The sequence below is a fragment of the Rhipicephalus sanguineus genome, chromosome 10 (genome assembly GCF_013339695.2).
Source record: "Rhipicephalus sanguineus isolate Rsan-2018 chromosome 10, BIME_Rsan_1.4, whole genome shotgun sequence".
NCBI lineage: Eukaryota > Metazoa > Arthropoda > Arachnida > Ixodida > Ixodidae > Rhipicephalus > Rhipicephalus sanguineus.
Window position 1 is genome coordinate 24612460 of NC_051185.1, and position 26578 is coordinate 24639037.

A 26578-nucleotide genomic window follows, 5' to 3' on the forward strand; every position below is an offset into this window, starting at 1 on the left:
CTCCGGTATTTAAAAGACTAGGACAAGCTATATGCATTGTTCGCTCTTATTTTATTCATTAATAATAATAATAATAATAATAATAATAATAATAATAATAATAATAATAATTTGCATAACTAGCTATTTAGGCATCAACAGTAGTCAGGCGGCTTGGTTTGTGGAAAGTGAGCCGCTCGCTAAACATCACAGCCCTTGGGAGGATTTTATAATCTTCTCCAGTACCATCAGCGTCAACATACGCAAGACGAAGTAGGACGTGCGCAAACATAACACCATGAATTGGCTCCTTCCCTTCACTAAAGTATATAATAACGCTATCCTCTTAATTAACAGTACGGCTTGTAATGTTTTGAAATCAAGATTTATCCATTTAAACCAAATATCCAGTACCACCAGCGTCAACATACGCAAGACGAAGTAAGATGTGCGCAAACATAATACCATAAATTGGCTCTTTCCCTTCACCAAAGTGTATAACGCTATCGTTTAAAATACCAGTTCGGCTTGCAATGATTTTAAATCAAGATTCATCAATCTGAACCAAATAATAATAAGTAGTAATTATTTTATAGTGTGTAAAGGGGGGCACTGCACTAGTACAACATTGGAGCTCGCGTTCTATCCAGCAAGAAATTCAAAGCATGATCGATCATAAAGGGCACTCGGCGTTACTGCCGTGCGCCACGCTTAGCGTGGTGTGCAGAATCGACATCAAGAGATTCTGAGTGCATAATTTTTGAAAACGGGGCAGTTGGTTGCCGTTTGCACCGGCGCCCCCTGCACAATAGTAAAAAAAAAAAAGTTGAATGGTTATAGAGCACAATAAATTTTAGTATTGCTCTAATACTAAGCAAACCTATGTCATTAGTCAACATTCGGTGAAAACGCCATGTTCAATTGAATGAGCTCACGAGAATTCGCATTTGAAAATTTCACCATCTACCACTAAAGGGAACCATGTGGGGATGCGAAGGAGCTCATGGGTCGACTTAAAGTTCCGTTCATCACGGGCACCTCTCCCGATGTTAACGCGTCCTTGCATGTGGAGCACACCATGAGTTCACTGTAGTTGCTGTTGCTGTTACTCGTCCCGAACTCTTATTGGAGCACGCCACGCGGGTTCATCCCGCGTCTGCAGAATATCGTTCCCCGACGCCATCATGCGATTGCTGAGAGAGATAAGGGGGAGAGGCCACAGCGTCTTGGCCAGCCCTTTACACAGGCCCGAACGCGCTAGCGCGTGCCAGCACACGTGGTTTTGTCTGCGTTACGCCAAGCTACACTCTAAGCCAAAATCGAGTATTTTGGGAGTGTTTCTGCCACACAACAACAATCGTCATCCACCTCGCGTGCTTTCCTCGCGTTATCACCGCGGTCGCGGCACTTCCCGGTCACGAACGGCGCGCGCGTTATCAGTGTGACATGACATTCTTGACAGGAACGTGACGAGAGCTGGGTTTTCAAGAAAGGAAACGCGAGCAAGCCAGATGACGATTATTGTTGTGTGGCAGAAACACTCCCAAAATACTCGATTTTGGCTTAGAGTGTAGGACAGCATACGGCAGCCCGGGTCCCTAAAGTGCTCTGCACGTATCATCAGCAAGGCGGTCGAAGAACAAGACGAAGAACACTCTCCCTGGCGCGAGCGCGCGCTCAATATGTTACAGATGGTCATGGTAGGTTTTAGGAAGCGGACGGTCACCAATGGAACTACGGACAAAGCCCAGCGCAAAAGCTGCTTTGAATCTAATAAAGGACATTCGGCATGACTGCCAAGCGCCAGTAGATTAGGTGTCAGTACATTATGACTGCATAATTTTTTAAGTGCCAAGCACATTAGAGGCCCGGCATGTCGTCCATCCATGCACCTCCTGTGGCGTGGTCACGCTAACAGTAAAGCGCTCAATACAGGCCATAACAAGGCTAGCAATACTCAAAACTGGTATAAAATGAACGAACAAGGTCTCAAATAATATAATTATCAAAAATAAGCAAGAAGCAATCGCTGTAATTACCTTAAAATTGCTAAAAACTCTTCGAGAACATGCGCCTGACTCCTGTACCGCACAAGAGATGGCTCCACCGCCTAGCCAAAAGCGCGATAGCTCCTCCGACGTGCACTTCACCGGTGTTTGGTCGCTACATCTGAAGGGGGAGACAAGCTGATGGAACTCGCAGCAGATGACACGTATCTCAACTGCCATAACAAGCAGCAAGTCGACAAAGCGCATCAAAAAGTAGTGCCCATGTTGCACACCGAGTTTGCGAATCTCCCTAACAAAATTCTATTCCTGCCCCGGAAATCCTACATGCTTATCTCAAACATTGACTCCATCGTCGGTGTGGTAAACGGAGCAGTTGGAACTCTACGAACGGGAATCGCTGCGTAACCGTGCTACGCACTTGCTCAGGTTTCACGGTGCTGGAGCCGCATTTGTTGTTTTTTAATGGGGCAGTTCGTCGCATTGGGATCGAAGACCGAATGCATAATCTTGATGCCCGAGACGTACTAAAGGGATCCCCATTAGACCACGTTTAGTAAGGTACGTAATTAAAAAAATACTTCAGTTACAAAATGCAGTCACGCTGTCCCCCCAGCCCATCATTTTATCGGGCGTGTTGTTTTTCGTGTGGACCTTGGCTTGACTTGGCTTAAGTTGTCCCCTGTGACAAATCGTGTAAAGCGGCTAAGCGCGTACGTTTTGAGCAACTTCGTGTCGCTAGAAACAAATTTATGTGTGTCATGCAGATTTTGATATCTTCATCCTGCCCCCTAGATCACAGCACCGAAGGCAGTTGTCATAGTTATCAGTTTCAGATTACACTTGTTTTTCTCGTGTGTCGCATCGCGCAGTGAAAATATTAAATATCACTGGGCCCCAGTGACACGGGCCAACCACTGACACTAGTAAAATAGCGATACTTGTAAAGATCAGACAGAACGTTTTCTTTCATTTAAATTTTGCCCGGGTGGTATGACGTCACACGTGACATTTCCGTCAAAGTCGCATGAATCTCCCACATCTGTTGGCTACCAGGGTTGCCAGGACGAGAACATAAAAGATAGCCAATAGATTGGAAAAACTCGTCAAAAGGAGCCAACTTGAGCCAAAGGCAGTAAGAGCAGACAAAAGTAGCCACACATGTGTAAAAGGAATGGCGAAATCTTTATATAACTGAACGCTAAAGCCTGAACGCTGCTGCATGAATCCTTCAAAATCAGAACTTCCGAGATTGAAGCATAAATTGCTGACTTTAGCAATGATTCGGTGTGGGATAACGATGTTTCTCGCGCTGTTGAAATATTAGATAGGTATAGAATAGGGTACGCATAGCTTTGCGTTACCGTTTGGTGCCACTGCGCATGCGTCATGCGTCATCCTGCCCCGCCACCCTCCTTAGGCTTTGTGTACCTAGCGTGGTTTGGCACAGCCTCCAGGATCGGAGGCAACTCATCTGGTTTTGCACCACCTCCGTGATCGGCCCACCTTTGACCAAGCTACGATGCCATGTGATGACGACATCATGTGACATTACGTCACGTGACGTCACGCAAGAATTTGGTGACGTCATCACGTGATGATGATGATTTTTTTATTCACTCGTATTGTCCCGGACGCCGACGGTCAGTTTTCGCGTTTGATGAGGCCCCTACGGCTTTCGCCTTGAAAGCATGTGCTTGAGCGTGCACAAGTTGGCTTTCCCGCTAGCACCCAAGTAAATAGCAGAGCACGCTTTACAGGGGCCTACTGAAATAAATTCGATCGAGCTGTTGCGATGAACTTTTAAGTGGGTGCAATCCTCCTTGGAGGGTGCAAGACAAGCAAACATTTTGCCGCCATTAACTTATATTGAAAGCAGTGTTGTATTTTATGCTAGTGCAACCCGGGAAAGATCGTATACTGTTAAAATACCATCCAAGCACTCAGTACTGGCGGTTAACCAACGAAGCTCAAACCTGCGGCTCTGGTGTTTTTCACTGGGTTAATCACTACAGTTCATTAAAGGGACACTAAAGAGCAAAACGATTTTTCTCGCATTAGTAAAGTAGTCTTCCACGATACCAAAAACACCACGCTCTCTGCGCGAAGACGCTTAATAAGCGAGAAAATGCGCAAAAAGGAAATACAGGTGGCGACGCCACCTTGGAATTCCCGCACCATTTGCCATGACGTCACATATTTTATGACGGCGCCTGCTTGGGTCTACGTAGTTCCTAATCGGTTAAATCAAAGTACATTGTCCTCTGAGGGGGCCAGAGACTTGACATAACGAGTATGTGGAAATTTCGTCGAGCCAGTGGCGCCAAAATACGTTAAATGACCTTTGAAGTATTTTACGTCACCAATTACAAAGTTCGGCGCGAAATTAAAAATGAAACTTTGAACTTGGTTTTCTCCTCTAATAATAAACCTATGGTGGTGAAATAAAATACACAAGAGTTCTTTGAGCACACTTTATCAATCTAAACTAATTCATTGTTTCTCTTTAGTGTCTCTTTAAAGTAGTTCTCAGTTATTGGTTACGTCTGTCCAGAAACCTTAAGTGGTGTTTCCCTCCGTGTTTTCGCTTCTGTATTTTTAGTGGACCAGTGGTGAGTAGTGGGGCTTGCCCGATATCTATGGCACACACGCGTTAGGAGTTTCTTGCGTGCGTAGGACGGACGAATTTTGGCTTCGCGTAGCCATGCATAGGTCCAGTGTAAAAGTTGACTGTTTGTTCGTTTTTACAATATAATGTCCGCAAAAATCAATTAAAGTTTTTAAAGCCAGGATGACAGAATGTTGAACTAATTGAGCTCATTTTTAGGAATCTATTATAGAACTCCTAAAAGGAATTATTTCAAACCTTTTTTTAAGAAACATGTAGCACTTAAAGCGGTGTGCCACGCATTTCTTGCCAGAAATTCATTGTGTCATATTTCCGTTAGTCCGTTCATTGATTTCGTTTTGTTCCTTCTTTAACCGACACTTTTTCCTGCCTTGTATACATGTTGGCTTTTACGATGTGTTCGCACTCTTCTTCTTCTAGCCGACCACGCTACATCACCGAAGTAACGCCTCCGGTGAAAACAACACTAAACCGCGCGAAAACTTCCCACACACCCACACACAGGAACAACCGAGCGTACACGCATGCACCCACGTACACACATTGCCCCACGCTCGCAAAACAAAACCGCCACGGTTCTTCATCCCGCGAGAATTGCGTTGTTTTAGCGCTCCGAGCCCTTTAAATATTTAAAGCTACACGTATAAGCAGTGGACGGCGGAGGCGATCGCGTCGTTGGCCACCGTGAGCCGAGTCGCCGACGCGCACGGCTTAGTAATTTTGGTGCGCGAAGCGTAGCGTGAAGTACCTGAGTGTGGTGAGATGAGTTTTCCCGGAAAGTAACGCTGACGTTAAAAGCGGAGGCGAGTCATGTGACTGTGCTCGTCGCCTCTCAAGTGCATCGTAATTGTGCGGCAGCGTGCGTCTCTGGGCGTCCGGCTAATAAGGTAGACGGGAACGTCCAGCGCTGTATTCTTTGTAGTCGCGAAGTGATACACTTGTTGCCAGAAATGGAACGCCAGAAAGGTTGCATCAGGCAATAAAAGTAAGACCAGCACACCGGGAAGCCAACGGTGAAGCCAGCAAAATGAAAGAAGAGATGGGAGAAATGCTGTCTGGAATAATCTTATTACCGCGAGGCTTTTGTTGTTCGTGCCACTATTTGTATCACTATTTATGCGCTTTTCCCTATGCTACGCGACTCATTAACATTGGACGCTGTGTATAGGTAGGTCTTGGGTCTTATCGCAACGCGCCAGAAGTCTTCTTGCTTCGGTTTTGCCCACCTTGCTTTGACTCTGTGCTGGTACGTCGCAAGACAATGGCGCGTGTGCATCCGCTGTGTTTACCAGCCGGGCAAATTGTTGTATGTCTGAAGTAAGCAATCATCGTTGATTATATTGGTCCTGCAAGGCGTATTGCTAGACTCATTTAAGACGTCTAGATGAGGACTTGCAACCGAGTCCCCCTCCTACGACACCCCACCAACATCTTATCCACAACAATATTGATGTCCAAAACTTTATTGTTGTCTTTTTCTCTGGCGTATCGTGTTAAAGAAACGAGATAATACAAAAACAATAGGCTCTAATTCTAATTCTGTCATTGCTTCCAGATTATTCACTGCGTTATTTGGGTACGTTGATGCCACTGAGACGTTCATTTGAAGAAGTTTTTTTTTTTTCGTGTATCGACATACAGCCTATGCTTCGTTGCATTTCTAACCCCCATGTACACAGCCCACAAGCTATGCTCCCTCTAGAGTAAAGTATAGAAACATCTTTAAATAGAAATTACCTTAATAGTAGCGAATTGAGCACGTGTTCTTGCGTTGCCGTGAAATTGTGTAATGACAAATTGACAAATTGACAAATTGCAACTATCACAAACGGAACCTCCAAGGGCAGTTCTGACTTCGGGGTGGGTTGCGTTTGCTTGGAAAGAAGGAAAAGGAAAAGATTAGTCGACTTTTACCATCTTCGCTTAAACTCACCCACCGTGAACAAAAATATGTCTTATTGCTGCAGGTAAGAGGCTAGAAAGCAAGAAAGTAACTTTGCAGTAAGTTTGCTTACAGTTTGGACCTGACCCTTGTAGTGTTTACGTTCCTAACGAATCGAGTCGTTCTTCCAAGAACAATTTTTCCTCTGACTTCTCCATCACCAGGCTCTGTAAGCGATGCCTTTATTACCGGAAGCAACTAGCTACGTATTCGTCTTACTATTTTGTTTAATGCTTGTTAGAGATTTGCCTGCGCCTATTTTCATCCTGGGTTGTACAACAGTCTCCGGCTTTCGTTACTATTTGTTTATGATAGCTATAGCCCAAGCATAACGAAATACGCAATGGCAAAACGTGTGTAGTTTGCGCAAAACCAACCACATTACTGGCACGTTACCAACACTGTCGATAATATTGGTCATCAAGGTAAATGAATGCAATTAGAGGTAATGCTAACACATGCCAGTCGCATGTACCGTTAAATTACCACTGCATGTTAGTGATAACGTTTTCGTTTCGCTGCGCTATCTCGTTGCCGGCCGTGCGTTACACATTTATTACGATCGCGATCCTACCAACTTTTACGAATGAGTTAAAGTTAAATGTTGGCCAAGTTGGTACGGACTCATGATTTTAAACAGCGCATAAGACTGTACTTGCGCACATATGGGAACACGCGTATAATTGTTGAGGCAGCGCAGATTGTACGAAAAAACACAGTATATATCAGCCAGCCTTCGACTGCGCTATCCGAACGAGAATTAGGATATCTTGATGGAACTTTGGCACGATGGGAGCAATGTAACTATCTGCAATGTGTATTGCTTTTCTTTTTTTTGCTGTTGTTTTGTTTTTTGCCACGGTATATATTTTCCGATCGTATGTGATTTAACTTAGTCGCGAACCAGCGCCTGTTCTCTTTTTTTTCAACCCGTCTCCTGTCTTATGCACTGTTTATCCTCGTGTTTATGGATGACATCTAGCGCGAAAAGTACAGTAATTCAAAAGAACCACCGAAGTAGTCGCCTGCTAAAGCTCCAACCGACCACCAGCAGCAGCAGCCACCGCGGTAATCGCAGCTCCTTAAGCTGCTGTGTAGCCGCAGCCTAATTTACCTTCGCCTATACGAAAGGCATAGGTTTTTTCGTAGCTGCAGTAGCGGCAAGCACGAATATCTTCGATACTAAGTACCGTTATTTTACGCACCCGCGACCTAGATCTCAGGAGTGCTTACTACATCCGCTAAACCGCAGCGGCCGTTTCTCTTAAATTCCTTCGGGACGAATATTCCTCGCTTCTAAAGCCAACGTAAACCCCAATGTGCATACGAGAAGACTGCGCGAGGTAAGCGATGTAGTAGTTACCTTTTCTTCGTTTCTTCCTCTTTATCTTATTCGAATGGTTTCACTCGTCCCTACCAAATTACACGAGGCGTTGACATCCGGCGAATTGCGGAAACCCCATCTCGAGAGAGAGAGGAGGGAGCGCGGAAAGGGGAAAGGAGGTTAACCTGAAGCAGGTCCGGTTTGCTACCCTGCACTGGGTATAAGGGATAAAAGGGCGAAAAGAGAGAAAGAAGAAAAGATAGGGATGGACAGAGTCACAAGCACACTTGGAGGAGCACATCAAGTATACAGGCTGTCGCGCACATCTGTTGACTCTAAATTCTGCATTTTAAAAGGAACGTGAACCAGGACTTGTGTTCAGGATGATCGCGCAACGTAAGCAACATATCACTTCCATGAATTCATTTCTTCGGTCTTCTTTCTCTTCTTCAGTAGCTTTTCACTCGCGTCTACCAAGCCACACATGAGACAGTGTGACGCCTGGCAATTTGCGGAAAACCGAGGCTCGTCTTTCAGATAGCTCGAGGGCGTTGGCACACCACGCAGTTCCTTTTTTTTTTTTCACCGTTTGCCCATGAGCTCGTACGCTTGCTTCCTCTCGACGGCGAGCGTTATATATCCTTCACTTAGGAGATTGCCTCCACCGACCAGTACAATTCAATTTGAGAGGCAGGCGTTTTACAGCAAACGCCACGCCGCAGTTTTTCTCGGGTGCTTGGCGCCTCGCCTCGTGATGCCCGCGCTCGATGGGTCTGGTTGTTTCGAACGACTCGACAACCATAACACGGTCCGCAAATGTCGAAAATGTTTTTGGACGCACGGTTTCGTGGGGCGTCTCGAAGACTTCGAGAGTTGTGTCGTAGACGTACTGCGGTCGCCACAGCCGTTTATATACGTTGATTCTACCGCAAACAAGGCTTTCTTTGTTGTTGTTGTTGTTTTGAAGATGATGTCTTCATTGGTATTTTGCACCTGCATTCTGTAGCGCGTCCTGCCGACGTATGATTCTTGACGAAAAAAAAGAATGCATCGACTGATCCCGAAGGCAGTGCGGTCACTCTCTCTTTCTTTCTTTCTCTTTCTTTCAACCCCTCATTTCTCTCCCCACCATGTTGAGTAGCAAACTGGAGATAGTCTATAGTAGTTATACTCTCTATCATTCATGTCTCTCCTTTCTCTTTTTGTCTCTCTCTCATCTCGACAATCCCGTTTACTCGCATACAACAAGCCCTTGTTAGCCTATGCGAATGTTTGGTGGTGTCTCCTAAATAGTTACTGTTATCGACAAATGTCGGCTCAAAATTCCGGCTAATTCTGAATTGAGACGGTGAAATGATAGTTAGCGTTGTCAAATGATGGCTAGAGATGGGTCGTATTGGCTCAATTTTCACAAATACTGGTCAGTGGTCGCTTATGCTTGCTATCCACTGTTATAACAGAGCGTAGTGCTCGGTTTATTTCAAACCACTCACTTAGTTGTGTACCAGTTCCCTTGTTTTTAGTGACACGAACACCGAGTGACTCTCGCTTCTTCGTCAAGCACTTCCGGTCGAGTACAAATGCCACAATGATCACGGAATCCTCTCTCTTCATTTAAATCCCCAGTGCGGGCTTTTACGTTTTTCAGCAGTTCTTTATGTGATCGTCTCGAGTCGTTCTTCTTCTCGGGTTTGATTGTAGTTCCGTTCACGCTGTGCGTAAATTATGCGTCAAGATTGTGCATCAAACCCAATAGCACTAATGCGTATTACGACGTTTAAAACGTCTTGCGCACATCTCGAAACACTTCTGATTAAGCTGGGACTGTGAATTTTATTTTCATGTTGGACCTGTTTCCGCAAAATTATCCTTTTGTAACTTTTTCTGACCTTACATCAACCCTAAAGTTAGAGGATAACCCCGTAACCCAAATCCAGGTACGGCTTAGGGATGAATTTACTTTGGGCTAACCACACACACACACACACACACACACACACACACACACACACACACACACACACACACACACACACACACACACACACACACACACACACACACACACACACACACACACACACACACACACACGCACACGCACACACACGCGCACACACACACACACACACACACACACACACACACACACGCGCGCGCGCGCGCGCGCGCGCACACGCACACACAATTAGGAGCTCTTCCCCTATTGTAAAAATGAGAGCAAGCGAAGTTTGGCGTGGCCTGACCGCGCAATGCTCCCTCTTAGCATTTTTCCTTCCTCCATGTCGGGAATGGGACCTTAATTCACGTGCTTAGCAGCGCAACAGTTCGGTTGCTACAGGCAACAACGACGGTCATGCGTTCATATCCAGGTAACAATCAACGGTGGCAACGAGAAATGACAAGTGATCTCGATAAATAATCAGATCGCCATATCAGAAACGGCTGATCGCCGGCAAGCCCACGATCGAGAGAGCATCCGTTATTGGAAAACGGCGCGCACGAATACGCATGTGACCGGCGCACTTTCGAGGGCCGCATTTGTGTACACCCGCATTATATGAACACTTGCCGGCTCCGGGTTTCTCGCGAAATATGCTGCCTCCACTGCTACCGAAATCTGCAACACATAGACGCTTCGCTTAAAAACGTTGTCCTTTCAGTCACACACGACAAGGCTAAAATAAAGCGCTCTCAAAAACGTACACACTCTTAATTACGAGAACGTCGCCGTATAAATCAATCCCGCCCAAAACCTGTGATGGCGCCACTCCTGCAGTGCTCTCCTTTTTTTCTCTCTCGATTTTCCATAGCACACGAACTGAACGACCGCATAGCGCCAACAACGGCAGCAGCGAGCAGCAACCGCTTTGCCCTCGACGAGCGCATCGTTCCAGTAGCTCCGGAGGCTACATCGCGCCAGCCAGCGGGTAAGATTGGTCGATGTTAATTCAATATAAGCCACGGGCCTTCTGGGGCCAGCCGAGGCGCGACCAAAAGGCGTTGTATAAAAGCACGAATGAGAACTGTGTACAAGAATACAAAAGAGGAGACTCTTATGGGTCCCTGTTGCTTTAAGCAGATAGCTTGTGTTGCTGCTTTACATTTATTGTCTTATTCCTCTGCTCTGGTTTGTTGTTTTCTTCTTCGTGCTTTTTAAATGCGAAGCATTTCTTAGCGAACCTCAAGCACTTTGGCCGTTTCTATCTATCTATCTAGCCGTCTACGTCTGGGCGCTCTCCTGGTCGTCTCCATAACTTGTAATATACCAAAATTGGCATAGCAGGGGATCAGTGTATGACGAACACGATTCACTGCTCCTGACATGAATAACGCAAAATACCTGTCGCGTACGTCACGAAACTCTTTCTCTCAGTCAAGTGTGGCATATACCCGTAACCCTAAGCTAATATTATGTGGGTATGTGCCACGAGTGATACAGAATCTCAACCAACACAGTAACGGCGAACACACACATTGACACGCAAGGAAAGTGATAATAATAATAATTGTTGGGGTTTTATGTCCGAAAGCGACGACATGATATGAGAGACGCCGTAGCGAAGGGCTCCGCAAATTTTGAACATCAGGTATTCTTTAAGGTGTACCGAGATCGCACACAACACGGGCATTCAGCATTTTGCCTCCATCGAATTGCGACCGCCGCGGCCGGGATCGAACCCGAGACCTTCGGGTCAGCATCCGAGCGCCTTAACCGCTACACCATCGCGACGCACGCAAGAAAAGTGAGGAAACTGAAGACAGAACACCCTTGGAAGACGCTCAACTACCACCCACTCGTCCACGTGGCCCGCAACATGCCCCACGTGGATTACGCAAAAACCGCGCCAATGCTTCCTACAATAAATATGCTGAGAGTACCAAGCCTCTCATCATTAACAGTAACTTCAACATTGATTTATCAAGACCCAACAGCGCTTGGTCCTTATACTGCGTGAAACACGGATTGGATATGGAGAGGGCATCAGAAGACCTTGCTGCCATGTCCACGACAGGAGGCATCATAGATCATTTCATCGTAAGAGGCATCCAGAATTTCCACCAGCTGCACTATACCTCGCATTTCACTACACTTAGACTCCTCATAGCCGCTATCACGAACGGATCCGATTAACAAGTCCCGTCCAGCTGCTGGTGCTGACTGATCACGGTGATGATGACCTTGTTCAAAAACTGTCAAGAACCACTTCTACACATATACACGGGTTCGTGAAACGTGCGTGCGTTCTCCGTCATAAAGAAAAAATATAAGTATAACAACTGTAACTGTGACTGTAACGTACGAGCAGTGCGCCTGCGCGTGCCACTCGGCCATGCATTTATCTAGCCTTCCTGAATGAAGATTAGTTGCGAGTAACGCCTGTCCTGTGCATCTGTGTTCCTTCTTTGTCATGCTCGGATTCGCGCTATCCGGTATTGAAGAATATAAGCACTACATATCAGCTTACCGCGTCTGCTGTTGGTAACACCCATGTTGCTCTTGCCATCGTTACGCAACTGTAAGCAACTGGTTATATAATACATATGCGACTCTTCAACATATGAGTGTGGGTATACCACTTCCATATTTCTTTAGCGTCATTCCGTAACTTTTCGCTCAATATGAAAAATTACGCCACAGTCACCATCTCGCGCATGCTTCGCATAACATCGATTCCCACGGTACGTGGGATCTGCCGAATTTTTTAGGGGCGCAGCTCCTTATAGCGGCACCCGTTCGTCCCTCGTAGCGTAGTATGTAACCAGTCTTACGCTTTGACCTGCAAGGTGGTGCCGGTGGGAGATTTTTCCTGTGCGTTGTTGAACAATAAAAAATTCGCAGCGTTAGCTAAAAGCCGACTTCTTCTGTCTCTCATTCCCATTAGCAGCTATTCTTTACCTCCAAGGTAGTGCCTGGTGAGATTTCTCCTGTGCGTGATTAAACAATAAAAATTTTGTTCAAAACGCCGTTGATTGATGAAATAAACCAACAAAAGACGCCAGATGTTTTGTAAAAGCAAAACGAAAGAACGCCAGATGTTTCTAAAGCAAAACGAAAAGACGCCAGCTGCTTAACGAAAGACGCCAGATGTTTTCTAAGCAATGGTTTTCTAAACAATGAAAATTCACAGCGTACATGTAAAATTAAAGTGCGCTGCAAGTCGTCATAACTCATCGAACCTTTAGTATAAACGCGCCCGATCTCACATCGGTGATGATGTACTGGGCAGAATTCACGGAAGATTCACGGTTTACCGATGAACCTCCGCAGCTTCGCCCACTCATCATCATTCACTCCGTGGATATGCTGTGATTTTTTTCTTGTAGTCACTATGCATGGGGAGGATGAATGAAGCGAAAAAGCTCGCAGGGTCCTTAAGCATTTGCCTAAGACGACTCGAAGGTGAAAGCCACCTTCTCCGTCTTTTTCTTCTCAGTAAATGTGTTGATCCTCCCCCGCCTCTTTCCGAAAGCTTTCAGTACGTAATGTGGTTTTGCAAAGCCTCCAGGATCGGAGTCACTGTGAACTTTCTGCTCCTCACCTTGTTTGCCCTGCCTCAGGGATCGGCACACCTTTGAACAAGCGACGATGCCTTGTGATGACGCCACGGTATGGCTGTCACGATGACGTCATAGTGACGTCATGTGCCGTCACAAATTTTGGCGATCTGTGACGTTACGATGATGTAATACGGTGAAGTCATCACGTGACAATGATTTTTTTTTCATCACTCGTGTAGGTTATCGTGTGTGCAAAGCAGTCACTGCTCGTTTCCATGCACCGACATGTGAGCCACTGTTAGCGAACACTGGCCAACATTGTCAACACTGGCCATCAGTGGCCAACATTGCACGACTATCAGTGGTTACCATTGGCCACCTGTCTAATCGGCCGCAAAACGACCGATTAGACAGTTTCTAGCTCTCTATCTATATAGTATTAGTGTTTTTATGCTTCCTGCAGATGCCCGCAAAATTAAAAATAAACCACGTGACATGCCCGCTTACGCGTCGCAATTGCAGTGCTCCCTAACGTTCCGTCTGCAAACAACCGTAGTGTGCAGCCACGTGTGCTGCGGCTTTAAAGACGACAGGAAAGCGACGATGGTGATGGCTGTGCGATAATGAGCCTGTCGCTTGCAATAGCACAAGCGATAACCGCCTGGTCTGTTTATCGTTTGTACGCTCACTGCGCTATGGTGCGCGAGCGGACACGGTACGTGGTATTTTTTTGTATTTCACGGGCATTCGCAGTAAGCGGGAAAACGCGAATACTTAACGGATATGCTAATAGTACTAATAATATTATCTGGGGTTTTACGTGCGAAAACTACGATATGGTTATGGGGCACGCTGTAGTGGAGGGCTCCGGAAATTTCCACCATCCGATATTCTTTACCGTGCACTGGCGTCGCACAGCACATGGGCCTCTAGCATTTCGCCTACACCGAAATGCGGCCGCCGCGGCCGGGATCGAACCCGCGACCTTCGAGTCAGCAGCCGAGCACCGTAACCGCTACACCACCTCGGCGTACAATACTTAACAGATACAATGTTAGAAAGTGTCTAATCGGGCGTTTTGCGCTCTGACCTACAACTTCCTAACTGAATTTTCTTGCCCATGCAGTCTCGTTGCTTTCGAAGTTACTTAATAAATCTTGCTTAATTAGGCTATTAAGCAGAACACAAATAATAATGACTCACTCCATGCAGTATTGAGCAACGTCCATCCAGTCGCGTCGTCATAAAGTACGTCGCCATATTTTTAAACACTGGCTAGAGTTAGCTGGGCCAGCCCGTGTACTAGATTGTCAGTTTGCCTTCGTCTACTGTAAAGTGTGCCCCGCCACGGTGGTCTAGTGGTTATGGCGCTCGACTGCTGACCCGAAGGTCGCGGGATCGAATCCCGGCCGCGGCGGCTGCATTTTCGATGGAGGCGAAAATATTTGAGGCCCGTGTACTTAGCTTTAGGTGCACGTTAAAGAACCCCGGGTGGTCGAAATTTCCGGTGCCCTCCACTACGGCGTCTCTCATAATCATATCGTGGTTTTGGGACGTTAAACCCCAGATATTATTATTACTAAAATGTGACACAACCCGTACTTTCTTCCTAGGATTTAATGCCTTTCAACCTTTTTGTCATTATCCCGAGAGACGCAATCAAGTCTTCGGAGACTTAAAAGTGGGCTGGTGAAACGGCCGTGCGTGATGTTGCTGTTCGCTTTTTTTTTTTCGTCTTACCTCGGATAATGATAAACGCGCGAAAAACGAAAGCGTAGGAACTGTTCGCTTGTGTTACTTCATAACGTTGCGTTGACGCCCGAATGAATGGCGGTGTGTGTTAACGGGAAATTGAAACCTCGCCGCAAAAATCTAAAGGTTTCGCAATACTTTTCGTGATGCGGTTCACGGCAGTCTCTATGGCGCCGGATCGAGGGCGTCTAATTACATGCAGCGAAACTCTTTAATTTAGCTCCATAGTGGTATATTGCCGGGCGAACTAGGACACACGAAGAACACACATCAAGAAAAAAGTCACAGTTTCGCCGCAACGGCGAAGCAATCAATGCGATAGCAACAAATTAAAATATCACACGAAGAATGGCAAGCAGCTCGATCCGCCGCTCGAGCCCAAAGGACTGGCGCAAAGAACGCACACAGGACGACCGCGAACTAACAATGGTCACAGCTCGACACTTGCAGCACGCTGCTCAAACACAAGATAGGACACTCGAAAATAACGCACAGGTACACAGAGGACGAGTGCGAACTAACTGTTACGGTTGTTACTTCGTGTTTGAGCAGCGCGCTACAACCCAACGCTCTTAGACTTCTTTTAGGGGCGAAGCACCTTAGGGTCTAGGCTTGTACGGTGTGCGGTGTTGTCCGCGCTCACGGCACAGCACCGTGTCAAATCCCGTAAACAAGGTTTAACAATAGACTAATATCAATCATAATTGTGACAGAACAATATAAAACACCTAGAAGCACGAACCCTTTATTATACTAGTCGGCGATTTCAACGTAGACATTATGGACCATAGGACCTAGCTTTGTCGTCGACGCTCACTGTCCTCTGTCATGGTGATTAGAAAACCATTGCTACAGTCGAAACATATGTGTGTATGTGAATAAAAAAAAAAGGTTTACAATAGACGAACAACAATCGTAATTGGGACAAAACAATATAAAACAAAGCACAAACCCTTTATACTTGTCGGCGACTTCCAACGTACACATTATGGACCTTCGGACCGAGCTTTGTCATCGACTCTTTATGTCACTTTATGTCACTCAGTTTACATTATATGGGGAAATTAACCCTCGGGTAACATATGTGAGACACAAAAAAAGGTTGAACAGTACAATTATATCAATCATAATTGCGACAGAACAGTATAAAACACCTACCAGCACAAACCCTTTATACTAGTCGGCGACTACAACGTAGACATTATGGACCTTAGGACCTAGCGTATCGCATCCTTCAAGATAGCAATTACGTCGGGGCTCGCGCGTCCCGGATGGTCATATGGGCTCCAGCTCATATAGGATTCGAAGGCAACGAAACGGCAGACGCCGCTGCCTGCGCGCTGAATCTCTGGGCAACGCCTTCAGACCCTTCCGAATTGGATCCCGAACCATATCCGGCCTTAACGTATCGAGAAAAACTGAGTTCTGTCAATTCGGCCACGCAATTTATTCTAAACCCTGTAAGGGCCTTAGAAAGGCGGAGGAACGCACACTCCTCCGCCTTTACACCAAAAACACTGCTGTGCCCGGCAGTTTCAAAACATTTGGTCCTGCCTCTACAGCAAAAGTCCCGCACTGTGCGGGGAAGTTTTCGGACATCTTCCACATGGTGTGGGCATGCCAGTCAACCCCGAACCTCACCCCAAAGCCAAGCCCTACCCGGGAGGACTGGGAGGCCGCCCTGCTCGGCGGTTCCGACCTGGCGAGTTTGTTCAAAACGCCGTTGATTGATGAAATAAACGAACGAAAGACGCCAGATGTTTTCTAAAAGCAAAACGAAAGAACGCCAGATGTTTCTAAAGCAAAACGAAAAGACGCCAGCTGCTTAACGAAAGACGCCAGATGTTTTCTAAAGCACTGGTTTTCTAAACAATGAAAATTCACAGCGTACATGTAAAATTAAAGGGAGCTGTAAGTCGTCATAACTCATCGAACCTTTAGTATAAACGCGCCCGATCTCACGTCGGTGATGATGTACTGGGCAGAATTCACGGAAGATTCACAGTTTACCGATGAACCTCCGCAGCTTCGCCCACTCATCATCATTCACTCCGTGGATATGCTGTGATTTTTTTTCTTTAATACTGCGGCGCGTGGAGTGACCCCTCCGCGTATACTGCCACGCGGTGGCGTTCGACGCATCGTTTACTCGGCGTTTCACATCGTCAGTGGGTAAATAAATGGGCCACTTTTTAGTGCGCGTCCGAAGGAAAATGTAGGAGCGTTGCTTTAAAGCGCACCCTACACATACTAAAGCACCTCCGAGCTCTGCGTGCCGTTAGCGTTAAATGGTGTACGTAAATAGCTCGCCGTTGTTATGCTCAACACCCAGTGGAGCATGGCCGAGTTGTTTAAAGCAACGCGCTGCGGAGCCAGGGGTCGAAGGTTGGAATCCCGGTGGCGCGCTTCGGAAATATTTTTCGTCTGAGTTTTCTTTCTTTGTGGCTTTTATTTATATGTACATACATATACATATCCTGGACATGACGGCGACGGTTACGGCAACGGCGACGGCAAAAACCAGCCGAGAGTGTCTATATAATTGCTATCGCAATAAAACCGGTAGCTTCCCTGCACCGTTCGCTATGAAGATCACGTATCAACGAGCGAAAATTTCAGTTGCGATGAGGCGTCATGTCTTCATTCAAGCTCACTAACGGGTGTTTAGCTGTCGCTTCACTATCATTTCGTAACAACATATACAGTTCATTCCATGATCACGGTTTCTCATTTGTTTCCGTCTTTTCGCTTTCCTTTTTTTCCTCTGGCATACTACGCGCTGACTTTTGTGCTCTCATCACATGCGATATGACATCGTTATGACTAAGGTGCTGGTAAATAAATAATTTAGAATGTTCAGCAGAAGTGTACACGATGAATCGCCAAGCTGACAAAAAATTCATGGTTTATTGTTCTCAGGTATGTGGTCTATCATGAAGTATATGGGGTTGAATTCCTAGAAAGAAAACGGAATAGTGTGTATTCGTTCTTTCTTTGCCAAAGTCAATCTTATTATTAAGGCGCAGAGCTCTTCACGGGCATTTTATGAATGAATGAATGAATGAATGAATGAATGAATGAATGAATGAATGAATGAATGAATGAATGAATGAATGAGACTTGCATTATTTTTGTTGAACTTATGTCACTACATGGTCTCAACATAGTAGCTTTCGCGTCATCTTATCGCAGTATTGTTGACAGAGTGACTCATAAAAGGTGTTGTAATAGCATGCTGCATTAAAACAACGGTGTTCCACAAGTTTAACAACAACACGAAGAAAATACATTTCGTTAGTGGAGGGAATGTACGAGAGCATCAGGTTTTTCTATTTTATTCCTGTCTACATTAACACAGCACGGTAACCTGTCATCATCTACATTTTTAACGAAATAATAAACCGATTACCGATGAAGTCACCAGTCTTCATCTCCAAAAACTGAAATCATTTTCTTTTTCTTTATGCAGGCTATACTAACAAAAATACCGTTTGGCATTTTTGCATTTCGCGCATCAAAAAATGTGAGTGATTCCTAACGCCTGTCATAACATTGCTTCCAAGGATTGGTTATTCTTTCGCTTTCCATTCAACCGTGCCTTCCCGTACAGTACGCACGCGTACAACTCCGCACATCTGTAGGGAATGGCGCTCCCATTCACTACCTATCTTTTATACTTAACGCTGGTGCCTTCACACCTTTTTTTATGGAACACCCACACGTTTACACCGTAAAAGAAACGACAAATCAAACTTGCACTGGTGCGAGGTTCGTGGAGTCATCACGTGGGCGAAGACGACAAAGGAACTCAGAGGGAAGGAGTCACAAAATGGAAGTTCCAGCGTACGTTTCGCGCTTTGTCGTGACGCGCGGTGGGCTTTCGTTGCTCGGGAAAAATAGAGGGCACTGCGTAGGGTAAGGAAGTGCACCGTCGCTGGTCATTTGGAAGCGGGAACGGAAAATGCCGCTCTTTCAACGCCGAGACTTAGGCGTTGGCGTAAAAAAAAGATCAGTGCGTCGACTAGCGTCGTGATTTCTGGAACTTCTGCGTTTTGCTGCATTTATAGTCCCTCCCCCCCCCCCCCCTATATTGCTTTTTGTTTCTCAGCAACTGGGTTAGTGAACGTAAGTGCCGCGAGCGGAAACGGAAGAAATGTTCATGCGGGTTTGCAAAGTGCATGTCATTGGCTCTGTCACGCTGCTCAAAGGAAAAAAAAATTAGATTGTGTTCGGAAGAGACGTGGAAAGGCGCGAGAGAAAAGATGCCAACCTGGAAATCGAAGTTCAACGGAGAAGGAAAAGCAAAGATAGCGGCATAAAATTGCAAAAAAAAAAAACGTCACATGGTCCCTTATGCATTCACCTACGACGACTCGAAGTCGAAAGTCACCTTCTTTTCTTCTTTTTCTTCGAAGTCTATTGTATTGATCCAATCCTTCCCCCCCCCCCCCCCCCTAAGCTCTCCGTATCTAACGTGATTTTGCACTGCCTCCGAGATCGGCCCACTTTTAACCAAGCGACGATATCATAATAACGTCACAAATTTTGGCGCTCTATAACGGCATGATGACGTGATACGATGAACTTTTGCATCATTTCGTGTTGATGGCAATGCCGCCGACGGTCACATTTCGCGTTTGATGAGGTATGTAAGGCTTCCGCCTAAAAAAAATTCTTTAGATTGAACGGACGCACGGATGGATGCATAAATATGAATTTATATATGTATGTCTTATGGATGTATATATGTATTTATATACGTACGTTATGTTTACCGGTATTTTATGTATTTACTTTGTTTATATACAGTCTAAATATCCTTCGTTCATTATGTACGTTTATGTTGCCTAGAAATGTATGTGTACGCGCTGCCTTGTGTATGGGCCTCCAGACAACTTGAAGCTGGATTTCGCCGCTTTTCACCTGGGCCGATCCCCCAACTATTATGTTGGAAGTAAACTTTCTTGATTCGTGTATGCCAGCCACACCAATGAGCCTCCGAAAGAATCGTTGCCTAAGTGGCAATGCAGCCAACTGAGGAACCATCCTGCATTTCTATTCTTCAAAGCTTTCTCTACCACAGGGACTGCAATCAGTAGGCGAGACCTCTGCAGCCATCTGAAAGGACTGCCGTGTGCACTTTCTCGACCTCTCTAGTGGCATGCATTATGCACGAATAATCTCTGCCAGAACTTCCGCGACGTGCCGGCGTTTTCACGGAAAACTCCGGACGAAGAGCTTTTCTCCCGGTGAGCTTACGTCACTCGGCTTCGCAGCACGCGTACAGAGTCTCAACACCTTAAATTGCTGCGGGTGGCAGGAGATTTGCCAGCCCTCTTGAAAGGCCCCGGGATGGGCAGGCCCTCAGCAGGGGCCAGGTTGGTGCAACATTCAAATATTCAGGAAAGGCTTTCGGGCAATACGGTAGAAGTGCTTTGCACAACGCTGAAAATGAAGTCACGTGAAATAGGGGCGCAGAGTTCCCTCTGAGGTCAGAGAAACATATCGGCTTTCCAGGATTTCGCTGAAAATGCGGCACCGCGAACAAAATGGGGGGCATTAGATCACGACGTTTTGCTTCTCGTGCAGGTGCAGCTACTTCCCTGTGAAATCCCACGAGCGTTTCTTTCTGTGCGACGAGGAGAAGATTTGGAGTTGTTGCTTTTAAGGAGCGCTGCAATCAACTTTTGACTCCTTGTGCCGCGTATATCGTCTTGTTCCCTCGTTGGCAACAAGTGTACCCTACGTTTGCTCTTACTTAAGGCTAGATTTTAGGTTAAACTCCCAATGGACCTCCGTTCCATTTAGGAGCTTCCATTGCCCCGCCTTTGTTGTGGTACCTCCATCTTAGCTGCTGACTTCGTCTTCTATTATCGTAGTAGAAACAGTAGTAGTCGGACAAGTAGCTGCAATTCTGGTAGCAGTAGTAGTAGTATAGGCGGACTAGTAGCGCTAGGTATCATAGTAGTAGCAGTGGTAGTAGTAGTAGTAGTAGTAGCGCTAGGTGTGATAGTAGTAGCAGTGGAGGTAGTATTAATATCAGTAGTGATAAACCTTACTGAAGGAAAGATAAGGATACGCATTCACCCGTAATAATAATAATAATAATAATAATAATAATAATAATAATAATAATAATTATTATTATTATTATTATTATTATTATTATTATTATTATTATTATTATTATTATTATTATTATTATTATTATTATTATTATTATTATTATTATTATATCTGGGATTTAACATCCCGAAACTACTATATGATTGAGAGACGCCGTAGTGGAAGGCTCCGGAAATTTCGACCACCTGGGGTTCTTTAACGTGCACCTAAATCTAAGTACACGGGCCTCAAACATTTTCGTCTCCATCGAAAATGCAGCCGCCGCGGCCTGGATTAGATCCCGCGGCCTTCGGGTCAGCAGCCGAGCACTATAACCTCAAGACCACCGTGGCGGGGCCGCATTCACCAGTCGTCGACCTCATTTTTCTATTGGAATCGTCACGCTCGCATGGCTGTCGCGCTGCCATTGCATTGCCAAAGTCCTCGTTGTTTTCATTTGCCGCCTTCCAGTAGTCATACTTCTCGTCGTTAAAGTGCTGTCGTCATTGTAGTGCTGTCGTTGTACTTGTAGCAGTAGTGGTAGTTGTTATTTTTTGTTTATTTATATGTGAAAAGAAGTCACAGTTTCGCCGCAACGGCGAAGCAACGAATGCGATAGCTATAAATTGGAATGTAACGCGAAGAACGGAAACCAGCTCGAAATTGCCAGTGCGTCGCTCGAGCCCAAAGGACGCACAAAAAGAACGCATACAGGACGAGCGCAAACTAATGTGTCACAGCTCGACACTTGAAGCACACTGCTCAAACATAAAGCAGGACGCACGAAACGAACGAACAGGTACGCACAAGACGAACGCGAATTGTCACAGTTGTTACTTATTTCTGTTTGAACAGCGCACTCCTTTCGCAAACGCGGCCGCTGCAGCGAGCGCAGTAGCCTTCGTGCCCCCCGCTCCAGCCTAGAGGCCACCCCTTCTTTCCTAGAGATAAGCGCACGAAGGCGACCACGCCCTGTAGGGCGAAGAGCAACGGCGTTCGCAGGAGCGGGGCGACGACGTTTAAAGCGCGCCACGCGCGCACGTCGCGCCATCTATGTGTTCACTAAGAAAGCATGCTGAAGTAGGTGGTGTATATAAATAGCTCGCCGTTAGCAGGCTGTAAGACGTTGCTGTTCGGGGCCCAACGTCTAACGCGGCGCGCTGGCAAACTAGAGGTCGCACGTTCGAGTCCGCGCGTCGGAAAGTTTTTCTGAATTATTTTTCTTTGTGGCTTTTATATATATATATATATATATATATATATATATATATATATATATATATATATATATATATATATATAATATATACGGTGAATGACGGCGGCCACCGACGGCAAAAATCAGCCGAGATTGTCCATATAATTGCTATCGCATTAAAAAAATATGGGAAGGTAGGCTACATTAGAGCCGGCTATCCCATCATCATGATAGTAGTATTGAAGAAATATGCAAGAAAAGAATGTTGTCGTTTTTTGTTGTAGTTGTGGTTGTACCCGTAATTGTAGTTGTTGTTGTAGTTGTAGTTCTGGTTGTTCTTGTGGTTGCAGTTGTTGTTGTTGTAGTTGCTGTTGTAGTTGCTGTTGTACTTGTACTTGTTGTAATGTTGCTGTTGTTGTACCTGTAGTTGTTGTTGCTGTTGTTGTAGTTGTACTTGTACTTGTTGTTTTTGTTTTAGCTGTGGTTGTACTTGTAGTTGTAGTTGTTGTACCTGTAGGACTACTTAGGAACTGTTGTTGTTGTTGTTTCGTCGTACCGGCTTCCGAAGTTTTTCGGTGGCCACGCAAACAATTTTTCGGCAACTCTTGTTCCAGCCGTGTCTGATATTTCTTTGAAGTATTTTCTTCGAGTCGACAAAAAAGTTGAAAGTTCTCAAGTTCAACGCCATCGATATGCAATACTTGCAATTCAAGTCACGCGAGGAGCTTGTGGCAAGCGGAGAGTGCGGAAGTGGGAACCAATGCGCGAACAAACAAAATCAGAAGTGACAAAACTAATCAAACGTGTGGTAACATTTACGTCGCGATATTTTCAATGAGGCAGCACTTCCGCACAGCACCGTAAACAGCAGAAAGACCGAGGACAAAAGAAAAGACCGTGGTGCACTATGTGAGGCCCTACATACTTTTGTTGCTAACCAGGAGGCCCGTCAGCAAACCCGGACATTGTCAGCGTTGTGCGCGGCTTCAGATCGAATTCTGGAGATGTTCGTCTTGACACCACAAGCACGTTTTCATAGTGTCACATCAAAGAGTAGCCGAAAGCATTTCGTTCGCACTTTTCAGTGTTTTGGACTTGAGAAACTGTCAGAGTCACTATTGCGTTCAGATGCCTTGTGTTACGACACTCCTGATCAAAGCTACCCCTGACGAGTTCATCTATGGAGGAGTGCAAATCACGTCGACCAAGGTGGTGGGCGAGGAATATCAATAGGGCTGATACAGATCTTTCATTACTGGCAAACAGATGACATCACGGCAAGTACTTCTGAAGTATACTTTATGCGAGTGAGTGAGTGAGTGAGTGAGTAGTGAGTGAGTGAGTGAGTGAGTGAGTGAGTGAGTGAGTGAGTGAGTGAGTGAGTGAGTGAGTGAGTGAGTGAGTGAGTGAGTGAGTGAGTGAGTGAGTGAGTGAGTGAGTGAGTGAGTGAGTGAGTGAGTGAGTGAGTGAGTGAGTGAGTGAGTGAGTGAGTGAGTGAGTGAGTGAGTGAGTGAGTGAGCTTATGTTTCCAGATCAGTTTTAGAACGGATTAAGAGAAACAGGGTAATGTATCTTGCGTTACAGATTACAGGTAAGACTAGAAGTTACAGAGAGACTAGAAGTTGCAGATAAAGCTCAAATTTTTTTGACGTCCTACCTTTAGAATAAAAAAAGCAACGGCGACATAACAGCTGACTGTCCCCATTTGTTGCTTCTTTATTGGTCCGGGCTTACATTTTTCTTGACCCTCCCACAAAGCATGCGCCAGAAAACATTCGGGCCGTCTCCATTACAGCTCCCTTATAAAGAGCACATCCTACCCAAACCGTCACCATCCCTTTGGGCGAAACTAAAGACGCGCTCGGAATTCATGATGTCCTGGAGCTGCTTTGAAGTCTGAGTGCTGTGCCTCCCAGACGCCACCGCAGAACATAAGAATGTTCTGCCTGGCTCTGTCTGCGTGTTCGTGACAGCCCCTCCTTTATTTTATCCGTCTGAAATATGAACAAACCGCAAACTTCACTTTGATATAGGGATGCCACTTCTCCGTCTAGTATTCAACCACGCGCACGCAAACGCGCATACACACACACGCGCACACACACACGCACACACATACATACATACATACATACATACATACATACATACATACATACATACATACATACATACATACATACATACATACATACATACATACATACATACATACATACATACATACATACATACATGCATGCATGCATGCATGCCAATCTCAGGTGATTTTGAGGAGCACGTCAACTGCAGTGACGCAATAACGGCTCCGAGAAAAGAGCTCCGCGTCCGAAAGAGTGGTGTGGTCTTGTCACCTTTACCGACTAGAACGTGGTTTGGTTTAACCGGCAAGACCGACACACTCTGTTCTTTAAACAAATATCGCGACTGGCGAATGAAATTCCACACGCGTCGGCCACCGGCGTTTTGCGAAACCTCGCTTGTCACTAGACAACTTTTCCTTTTATCTCCTCATGGGCATATCTTATTTATTCACTCCCAGACGAAAAAAAGACGGTACCGCAAAATTTACAAAGACAATAGGAGATCGCAGGAATGGCGGAAGTCCCAAATCAACTCGCCTGACAAATTGTTTCACTATGCACTGTGTACTTTCCTCTCATTTTTAAGGCGAAAGCCTTAGATGCGTCATCGAACGCGAAAAGTGTCCGTCGGCGTTGTCGGTGTCAGCACGAGAGATGCAAGAAATCTTCACGTTATGACGTCACGCTATGACGTCATAATGACGTAACGTGCCGCCAAAGTTTGTGAAGTCATCATGACGTCACTATGCCATCGTATACTATGATGTCACATGATTACTTCAACCCAAGACATCATCGCTTGGTCAAAAGTGGGCGGGTTGCAGGAGCACTGCAAAACCACGTGAGGTGCAGGGTAAGTAATGTCGCAATAAAAAAAAACGAAAGCTTCCAATGCCTTCGATCCCGGAGGCAGTGCGAAACTACGTTGGGTGTAGAAAGCTTTCGGGGGATCAATACAATCGGTTGAGAATAAAAGGAACGATGGGGTGGCTTTCGCCTTCGAGTTGTCTTAAGCAAATGCATGAGGGACCTTGTCACTATATTTTTTTTTATTCCACTCGATATCCTTCAATGCCGCTTCGTAGCGAGCCTCATTTTAGCTTGCCGTCAACGCAATGAAACACTTTGTACCTAAAGGTAATAGGAAACCACCAATGTAAGCGTTTCAGACCTAACCTTTACGTCTTCTACGCTTTGAATGTATTCAAGAAGGAAAATACCTCGTACCTCGGCCGAACGCCATGGACACTCAACCACCGCAGTTAGCCATTTAGGTTTTGTAGCTCCACTCAGCAATCAATCAATCGGGCAACCATTCCATGCTTTTGTACCGCTGATATTTTACAGCGAAAGCTGTTATGAGATCATTTCACCGGCCGTTTTTGGTGCCGTAGTTGTCCGCCGCCGCCGCCGCCGCCGCCGCTGCCGCCGCCGCCGCCGCCGTCGCCGCCGGTGTCCGTAACCAGTATCGCTCGAAATAAGAAAAAAAACTAAATAAGAAAAAAATTCCAGGATGGAACGAGGTTCGAACCTGGGCCCTCTGCGTGGGAGCCCAGTATTCAACCTCTGAGCCATGCCGGTGCTTGAAACTGCTTTGCAAAAAGGTCCTATACAGGCTTCATGTCGGGAAGGAACCACATTGGCATATACAATATAGCGTGGTAAAAGAGAAGAATAAGCACCAAGCGTCGCACAACGCGAATTCTGTAACCAGGCGTCACACAATGCGAATTGCGCAACGAGTAGGTTGTTGAATGCTTCCAACCCCTTACAAAGAGCTCTGCCATAATTCTTCATCGTCATCACCCACAGCATCAACAAAGTGCGCATAATGCCTTACATGCCTTTAGCAGGTACCAACGCTCTCCGTAGAATGACGAAAAATGGCACAGTGCCTGCTGCCCTACTCCTAAAAAATTACAATGATTTATAGCGTAGTGGGTTCCTCGCAAGTGCACTTCTGTTGGTTGCCAAGGAAGCCCACAAGGCTCCCATGATCCATTTCCTCAGGGTCTCAATAAAGTCAATTCTCTCTCTCTCTCGCTCTACGTTTCTCC

The 26578-nt window shown here is 45.8% G+C and overlaps 1 protein-coding gene and 1 non-coding gene across 2 annotated transcripts in view; one reads left to right on the forward strand and one right to left on the reverse strand.

Annotated features, from left to right (window-relative positions):
* LOC119406272 (otoferlin) overlaps positions 1–26578 on the reverse strand; it is a 229869-nt gene that overhangs the window by 129656 nt on the left and 73635 nt on the right. The gene's annotated exons all lie outside the window — the stretch shown is intronic.
* LOC119372842 (U11 spliceosomal RNA) lies at positions 655–781 on the forward strand. The gene has a single exon (XR_005179732.1). It is a non-coding gene; the product is annotated as a U11 spliceosomal RNA (small nuclear RNA).